The 9407-nt window shown below is 39.2% G+C and overlaps 1 pseudogene; it reads right to left on the bottom strand.

Annotated features, from left to right (window-relative positions):
- Positions 1 to 407: 407 nt before the first annotated feature.
- Positions 408 to 9197, bottom strand: LOC129475309 (acyl-coenzyme A synthetase ACSM6, mitochondrial-like; annotated as a pseudogene).
- Between the last annotated feature and the right edge of the window lie 210 nt (positions 9198 to 9407).

Below are 9407 nucleotides of genomic sequence, written 5' to 3'. Positions count from 1 at the left end.
TCAGCAACCTCAAATGTGATCTTATAATTACCCATTTCTCCTTTATTTTCACAATCTGCTCTTTCTTCCATATTCACCAATGATCATTTTAAACATCCTCCACTCAGAATTCTATCACATCATTTTCACATTCTCGTCAGGTGACATTGCCTCATACTTCACAGAGTAAACAGGAATTGTCAGGTGGAAACTAGCTCAACTTCCTGCTGTGAAATCTGTAAGTTTATAAGTTATCTGTACTTGTAATTCTTTGGCTTGCAATGGAAGGGGGGTCCCTTTAGATTAAAGCAATTCCTTTTCCCGTGCTTCATATCCAGTTCTGCATTTCTAGTGTGTGCTAGTGCTTTGACAATGTGCTTACACAGTGAATGGACAAGTTTGGTTTCTGGCTGAATGGTGAATCAGCATCAACCTACAGTTGCTGTCTTCCCATAGCCTTCATAGATGTTCAATTTAGTGATGTGTTTCCAGTCCTCAATCACCCCAGGGCTGATGGATCCTCCTATAGCCACACAAAGCTTCAGACTCTTGAATCTGTAGCTGGAGAGGCATCAAAAGTTGTTCTTAGCCTTAGTGAATATTTCTACCAATAACAGGTCTGTTGTGAGAAAGAAACTTGCAAAAATGATACAGATAGGCCAGGCGCGATGGCTCACGCTTGTAATCCCAGCACTTTGGGAGGCCGAGGCGGGCAGATCACGAGGTCAGCAGATCGAGACCACGGTGAAACCCTGTCTCTACTAAAAATACAAAAAAATTAGCCGGGCGTGGTGGCGGGCGCCTGTAGTCCCAGCTACTCGGAGAGGCAGAGGCAGGAGAATGGCGTGAACCTGGGAGGCGGAGCTTGCAGTGAGCCGAGATTGCGCCACTGCACTCCAGCCTGGGTGACAGAGCAAGACTCCGTCTCAAAAAAAAAAAAAAAAAAAAAAAAAAAAGATACAGATATTGCCAAACATATAGGAGGTACTCATTAAGTGGTAGTTTATGTTCTTATTACTAGTCTTTTAGATAATCTATTCAGACATCTCAGTTACATCAATCTCTATGAAGATTCATTTACTCTTCTGGACAAGAAGTATTAATGCTAAAAGTAAATAAGTATTAACTGATGGTAGGAAGCCAGCCTTCTGTAGAAACCCTTCTGAGTTCTATTCCCACCCCAAAAGCATTACCTGTGTATGAAGAATGTGTCAGCAATGGTAAGGTAAAGAAGGAACTAATTTTCTGAAGTCTGGGGATGGAGAGACAGCCACCAAGTTTACAAACTGGGCTGAAAGTCTCTGGATATTATGAGAAGTTTCCATAGGGCCCCAGACATAGATAGAATAGTAGCGAACACTTTTTATAAACCCACAATTCATTTTATGTGTATTTTGTTTTGGTGATGGTAGAAGGTTCCAGTGTGGGAAGATGATTAGAGCAAACCTCTTCATGGTCTCAGATACAGATAGAATGACTATGTATTTTGAACACAAGAGTGTCAATTAATTGTTATGTGGTAGCTGATCTGTATTAGATAATACCTGACCTGCCCACCCAGTTAGGTCTTGAGACTAAGAAAGATCAGAATTGGAGAACTGTTTCTGAGTTAATTCCAAAGGCACCATTTTATCATTGCCTTTTTATTATTAATTTAAGGGTACAAGTGAGAGTTGACTATTTGTAAAATTTTAAGTCCTTTTCTATCAAGAGTATAAGAAATAATCTGTCTGGGCACAGTGGTTCATGCCTGTAATCCCAGCATTTTGGGAAGCAGAGGTGGGAGACTTGCTTGAGCCCAGAAGTTCAAGACCAGGCAACATAGTGAGACCAGGTCTCTACAAAAAATGAAAACAAAAAATATCCAGGTGTGGTGGCATGTGCCTGTAGTCCCAGTTACTTGGGAGGCTGAGACGGGAGGATCCCTTGAGCACCTCAGCAGCCCAGGCAACAGAGAAAGTCCCTGTCTCAACAAAAAAAAAAAGAAAGAATCTGAACATTTTATATGGGATGGCATGTTGATGAATAAAGATATACTGTATTTTAACTTAACTATTTTTAATTGCTCCATAAAATGCCAATGAACTAGGCATTTGTTTATGTCATCATAATTTAATACGTTGCTATTCTTTGCTCCCACAAATGCTCCCTTCATAGAGTATATGTCCTTGCTCACACAGCTAAAGTAAAATTTAGAGTTAAATAATTATTTAGCAAACTCTAAGGCATGATACAATGCTTTGGAACCTGTGCTTTCTCATTAATCTTTAGTGATGATTAATCTGGGCATCACCCAGACTCCACAAAACATTGGCAATTCCACTTCTCAGTGGGTACTCTAGAGAATTCTAGGATATGTGCAAAGATTCTTATTTCAGCAGCTTGGAAAAGATTCAAGTATCCTTGATAGGTACTTGGGGCTCATTAACATATAATTCATTCATACTAAGGAACACTATGCAATGATTAAAATATATTACACATATTATCATAAATAGAGCTCTAAGGAACAGTGTGGAGTGAAAATGCAGGTTTTACTATGATATACATAGTGTGATACCATCTATATAATCCCATCCCAATATTTCAGTATATTGCAATGAAGATAGGTAGATAAATATAGATATAAATTAATTTTTTAAAGGCCTAAAACGATTTATATCCAATAAGGAAGGTGGTCTTTGTTTTTAATATTTACCTTATTTACAGGTAATGTATTTGTCTTTAATGTTTATCTTTTTAAAGGGAGGTGTAATTACAAATTGATTAAACAAACTCAACCTTATGATTATAATTTAGTTCTTTATTCTGGACTCCTGTGGAGCCAGAAGATATGGCTTTGAAAAATCACAAGAGAATAAAAAAATCCCACACTCTAACGAAGTTATTGCCATAAATGGCAACAAGATAGGTATGTTACTGAAAGATAGGATTGGATCTACTTCAACAAATTGAGGATTCCTAATCTTATTTATGATACCATGAGTGGAAATGGACTGTCTCCTGAAAGATCCTCTCTTACCTGGCGAAACACTTGTGCTGAAGCAGTTCCTGGTACATCAGTGGATTTGCAGATAGAGTGGTGACAGAAGACCTGGACAGAGCCTGGGACCCCAAGGAAGAAAAAACCAAATCTATATGTTAAGTGGGAAAGACGGTGAGACCGTGGTGGGGAAGGTCCAGGGAAGAGGGCCACTAACTTTGAGACTTGGCTGGGGCATGCCATTTGTCTTGGAGATTTAGTGATTCCTCACCCTCCAGACCTTGGGAGAGAATTTAGCTTTAGCTGTGTGAACCTAGCAGCTATCATGTTATTCACTGATATCTGAATAGATACACAATGAGGCATTTACTTCTGGATCCCAGAAGCCTTGTTTTGATCTTTGTTGCTTTGAATAATAAGCCTGGATATTGCCAGTAAAACTGTGGATTGTGAAGGCACTTAAGAGGTTAGCACAACAGTTTAGTGATTGTGCTGTGGAGTCCAATAGACCATGATTGCTTAATGTCTAATTCCACCTCTGTGATTCCTTGGACTAGGTACTTATCTTCTGTGAGACTCAGTTTCCCCAGTTTTTCCCTTACAGGGTTGTTGGAGAGATGAAATGAAATAATGCATATGAAGTACCAGTGAATAGTCAATGAATAGTAACTGATATTAATATTGTCTTCTTCAATATCACTATTGTCCTTTAAAAGTTTTCTTTTCAGGCCAGGCACGGTGGCTCACACCTGTAACCCCAGCACTTTGGGAGGCCAAGGTGGGTGGATCACCGGAGGTCAGGAGTTCGAGACCAGCCTGGCCAACATGGTGAAACTCTGTCTCTAGTAAAAATACAAAAATTAGCTGTGCATGGTGGTGGGCACCTGCAATCCCAGCTACTTGGGAGGCTGAGGCAGGAGAATTGCTTGAACCCGGGAAGCGGGAGGTTGCAGTGAGCCGAGATCACGCCATTGCACTCCAGCCTGGGCGACAGAGCAAGACTCTGTCTCAAAAAAAAAAAAAAAAAAAAAAAAAAAGCTTCCTTTTGAGTGCTACAACTGAAGTAGCCAAGTCCTCCTAATTCCAAAGGCCCTAGAGAAGTGAGGGGGCATTGCTCTCAGAAGTAGGGAGAGCATCTTTAAGTCAAGATCGCACTCCAAATTTAATTCTTGATTTGCCCCATTTGGGGCATGAGCCACTGGACCATTGCTAATGCCTCTTTCTGACCTTTGCCCCGCATGTCCCACAACAAGGACCTGGTCTTACATTTAGAACAGTCTCAGGACAGAAAATTGGCATGTGACACAGAAACACACAGGCTCCTTGGAGCTGAGCTCCCAAGGCAGTACTTAGAGATAAAGATCCATCAAAGGCATCACTTAGATCACAAAATATTTGTTGGCTGGAGGTCCATCCACCATCTAAAGAGGAATAGGAAAGCCATTTGGATTTTCTCATGTTGGTACTAGCAACAACAATAATGCTTGCTATTATCAAGTACTAATCTGTGGAGCGAAACAAGGACCACCCAAATGAAAACAAACAAAGGCTATGAGGCCAGGAGGCTAATGGAGTCTCCTTAAATTCTGTATCACTTAATTGGTATGATATTGCCTTCCAGGATTCATGGCTTTTGGGGGTCTCTGAACTGTTCTAGTAAGCACTTTTATTAATTAATGAGTTGAATAAATGAATGATCTCCTAAACCATTTTAATAAATGAGTTAGAATAGTTTCTCCTATTCTAATTCTCTACCTGATATCCACTGGCCATTATGGCTTATGAGAGTCGAAGCCTTTGAGGTGAGTATGAACATCACATACACCTGTTTCCCCTAAGGAACCTTTGGGTAGCGTTTGTTAAGAGAACTTGAGTGTGGAGTCACAACACACAACCATTTATCTTAGGCAGAATTGAATGTAAGGTTGGGAAACTTAACCACAGACAAACCAAACTAAAATGCAACCCAATTAATTACTTAATTGAGTGTTCAACCAAAGAGATTGAAATCAGTTTCAGCATCCCTTGAATTTGCCAAGAGAGGCATTTATTTCTGAACCCCAGAAGCCTTGTTTTGATCATTGTTGCTTTGAGTAATAAGCCTGGATATTGCCAGTAAAAATTGTGGCAATTTTACTGATGCTAGAAAGAGGCATTAGCATTGGCCCAGTGACTCATGCCCAAAAGTATTCGTGAGCTACTTAAATAATTTTTTTAAGGGGTAGTGTGATGACATGTGATGCTCATCTTAGAATCTGACTCTAGAACCCCAAACCCTCATAAATTGTGACTCTATCTCTGTGTTTATCACTACATATAGTGGCCAACACAATTATTCACCCCGGTGCTGGTAGCACTGAAGAACAAGTAACATCCAACGATGCGTCTTTGGGGGTAATCATCCTGGATCCCTCCTCAACTGCGTGGATTCACTGCTCTTCCTCTTTTTACCATATACTCTTAGATTTTTGATCTATAGTAATCTACTTTTGATCCTGTGGTGTACACCCTCCCACCCTGCTTTCAGCTCTGTTCCTTCTCTCAATATCAATGTTTTCTGCAATCTTGAGTAACGAACTCTTTTTTTTAGCTTTAGTCTCATGAAACTCTCCCTTTACCACCCCAGAGAAGATCTTTCAAGCCTGAACAGGATGTGTGAGGACTATATCTGGAAGCCTGACTGAAATCCATTCCCAAATCATACTGGGAATACTCGACCAGTTTGGAAACTCCCATTGTCCCGTTGGTGAAGAATATAGCCATTGGATGTTGACTTTTGGTACCCATGAAGGTCTGCTTTGGAGGTACAACTCTATAAATTGCAAAAGATGCAACAGCAAGGTTCTAAATTTAGGTTCTCTGACTTAGAGCCTTGGCTCCTGGTTTAGTAATCTTTGATTTTTTAAAATAACAGCTAGTAGCTTGGTTTATTGGGGGATGATTTGTTAGAGGTGCAGCTGCCATTTTTTCCCTTAATTTTTTTGCATTAATTTCTGTTGGATAAGTAATATATGATGCCTTTATGTTCCAGCCTTATTTTTCTCAGTAAAATACCCTCTATTTACTCAATTGCTCAAGGCAAAAATCTGTAGTAATCCTTATTATCAGTCTTACCCTATGTCTCTACTTATCTACCCAGCTATCTATGCCACATCCTAACCATTGGCAAGCCCTGACTTTACCTCTACAACATGTCACAAGTCTGTCTCTCTTCAATATCTGTACTCGGGGCTGGGACTAAGGTGGAGCAAGTGAAACATTTGTGACAAACATGATATTTAAGGGGATACCAGCAAATTCAGTAGTCAAGATAAATAATATTTTAGTGAAATATTTTTAAAATAATCAAAACTAATGTCAAAAATTAATAATAAAATATCCAAATTAAATTAATTAATTAATTAATTAATTTTTGTGATGGAGTCTTGCTCTGTCATCCAGGCTGGAGTGCAATGGTGTGATCTCGGCTCACTGCAACCTCCACCTCCCGAGTTCAAGCGATTCTTCTGCCTTAACCTCCCAAGTAGCTGGGACTACAGGCGTCTGCCAACACACCCAGCTAATTTTTATATTTTTAGTAGAGATGGTGTTTCACCATGTTGGTCAGGCTGGTCTTGAACTCCTGACCTCAAGTGATCTGCCCGCCTCGACCTCCCAAAGTGCTGGGGTTACAGGTGTGAGCCACCGTTCCCAGCCACAAAATTTAAAATAAGTACATGACAATGAATGCTCCCAAAGTGGTCAAGTATTCCCAATACGATTTAGGAATGGGATTCAGCCAAGCCAGCTTCAAAGTATACTTCTCACACAGCCTGTAATCCAACCAGGCAGTTGCATGACTCACCTTACTTGGTCACCCTAATCTTGTCTCTGGTTCCAACAAGATTGTATTTATAAAAATAGAAGCAGGTGATCTGTCAGCGGAAGTTTGCCAATATGATTTTATTAATTAAAAAAATTAAATTATTGTATTAAAACATAAAATTTATGAAATTATAAATTATAAACAGATGATATAATATATAAAATAAATATGTAAAATTATATACAAATTTTTAAACTTCAATTATGAAAATTATTTTATAATTTGATTTTTAAAATGTATTTGAAAATCAAAATATTATTTCTCTTGATCACTGGATTTTTCAGTGCCCCTTTACATTTTGTGCCTGAGGCGAGTTCCTTATTCACCTTGCAAATTCCCAGTCCTGTGTCCACTGCCACCATCATGGTCCATACCAACACGGCTTCTCACTTGGACGACTGCACTAGCCTTCTGTCAGGTCCCTTTACTACCTGTCTTGTCTCTCATTGTTCAGACAGCAGTTGAAGGAGTTTTTAAAACGTCACTCAGATCAAGTCCTTCTCCTCCACGTTCCACAGACAATTCCTACGTGACCTACAAGACCTGCTGTAATCTCGCTCTCCCTTGCTATTCAACCTCCTCTCCTCCCACTCTCTTTTCCACTCACCACACTTCAGGCACCCTGGTATTCTTTCTGTTCCTCAAACAAGTCAAGCTGTTTCCCACCTCAGGTCCTTTACCTTAGTATTCTCTCTGATATTATTCCTACAGATATTCAAAAGGCTGGCTCTATAGTATTCAAGTCTCAGCTCATCCTCTCCTAAGAAGCCACCAAATCTAATTCCCCCATCTCCACATGAGATCACTCTATTTAATTTGCCTGTTTTGGTTGGGAGTTTCTTTTGGAAACTGTGTTACCTTGATCACTTATGTGTTTTCTTGTTGTCCATTTTGTTGTCTAGAATATAAAATCCATGAGGATAGGGACTTTGTCTGTCTTGTTCAAGGTTTTTTTTTTTTTTTTTTTTTTACATATCTGGACACTAAAATATTACTCTGTAAAGACCGCATTTATAATTATCAAACTTAATACAATAGTCCCACCTTATCCCTGGGGGATATGCTCCAAGACTCCCAGTGAGTGCCTGAAACCACAAATGGTACTGAACCCTATATACACTATCTTTTTTCCTAAACATGCATAATTATGATAAAGTCTTATTTATAAATTAGGCACAGTAAGAAACTAAAACCAATAATTAATAAAATAGAAAAATTACAACAATATACTGTAATAAAAGTTGTGTGAATGTGATCTCTCTCTCTTTCTCAAAGTATCTTATTGTACTGTACTCAACTATTTTGGACCATGGTTGACCACAGGTAACTGAAACCACAGAAAACAAAACCACAGATAAGGGGAGACTACTGTGTTTGGCTAACCTGAGGATAAACATGGCATCATGTTTTTGTTTTAATATGTATTTTCTCATATCCCATTGCCTGTGAGTTTTTTTTTTAATTTGTGTAAATTTAAGGGATACAAGTGCAGTTTTGTTACATAATGGTGAAATCTGGGCTTTTAGTGTAACCATCACCAAAATAGTGTACATTGTACCCATTAAGTAATTTATCATTCTTCACCCTCTGAAAACCTCCCACCTTTGCAAGTCTCCAGTGTCTATTATTCTACACTCTATATCTGTGTGTACACATTATTTAGTTCCCACTTATAAGTGAGAACACGCAGTATTTGACTTTGTATTTCTGTTATTTCACTTAAGATAATGGCCTCCAGTTCCATCCAGCTTGCTGCAAAAGACATAATTTCATTCCTTTTAATGGCTGAATGGTATTCCATTATATAATTATATATATATATATAAGCTTTTTATTATGTTTTTTAATGTGTTTATATTTTTATCACCTATTTTTTTTACCATCTCAGAATGAATGGTCAAGTATGAATCAGAAGATGAGACTTTCACTCAGACTGAGAATTCTAGGCCAGATCAGGGATTCTTCTGTTGGGGGTGTTGGGGAGTTACTCTGTTGTTTTTTTTTTTCAGGACTAGAAATTACCATTAAGCTTTTCATTACAACTACTCACACCACCTTCTCATACAACATTCTGTCTTCCAAAATCAGGCATTTTCTTGATTTAAGTTTCTCATTTTCAGTGTCCACTTACTGAATCAGCTCCTTGAAATCCAACCACACGTCATAGCACTTATCTGACACCAGGAGCTTGGTCTTCAAGATGGGGCAGTCAAACATGGCAGAGACCATGACCTGGAACATAGCCTCACTGGCCACAAAGCACTGGGCTTTAGACACGTGTAATTGATAGCAAATTTCCTTGGCAGTCAGCTGGAGACTCCCAGGCACAAAGATGATTCCTGAAAAAGTCTCAAATAAGGCTTCATACATATCTTTTGAGCAGAGAATATTTCCTCAAACATCCTGGAAGGCACAGATGAGGTCTCTGGAATACCCTCTCTCTTGGGAGTTTCTCCTCTGTATTGGGGAAGCAACATGATGGTGGCTGGGGAAGAACTGAGACATGCAGGAGACTGAGCTCATTGAAACAATCCAGTGATCGGTGGCTCTGCTGCTGTTATCCTTTCCCCTCGAGCAGTC

The sequence above is a fragment of the Symphalangus syndactylus genome, chromosome X (genome assembly GCF_028878055.3).
Source record: "Symphalangus syndactylus isolate Jambi chromosome X, NHGRI_mSymSyn1-v2.1_pri, whole genome shotgun sequence".
Lineage (NCBI taxonomy): Eukaryota > Metazoa > Chordata > Mammalia > Primates > Hylobatidae > Symphalangus > Symphalangus syndactylus.
This window is presented reverse-complemented; position numbering and strand designations above follow the sequence as displayed.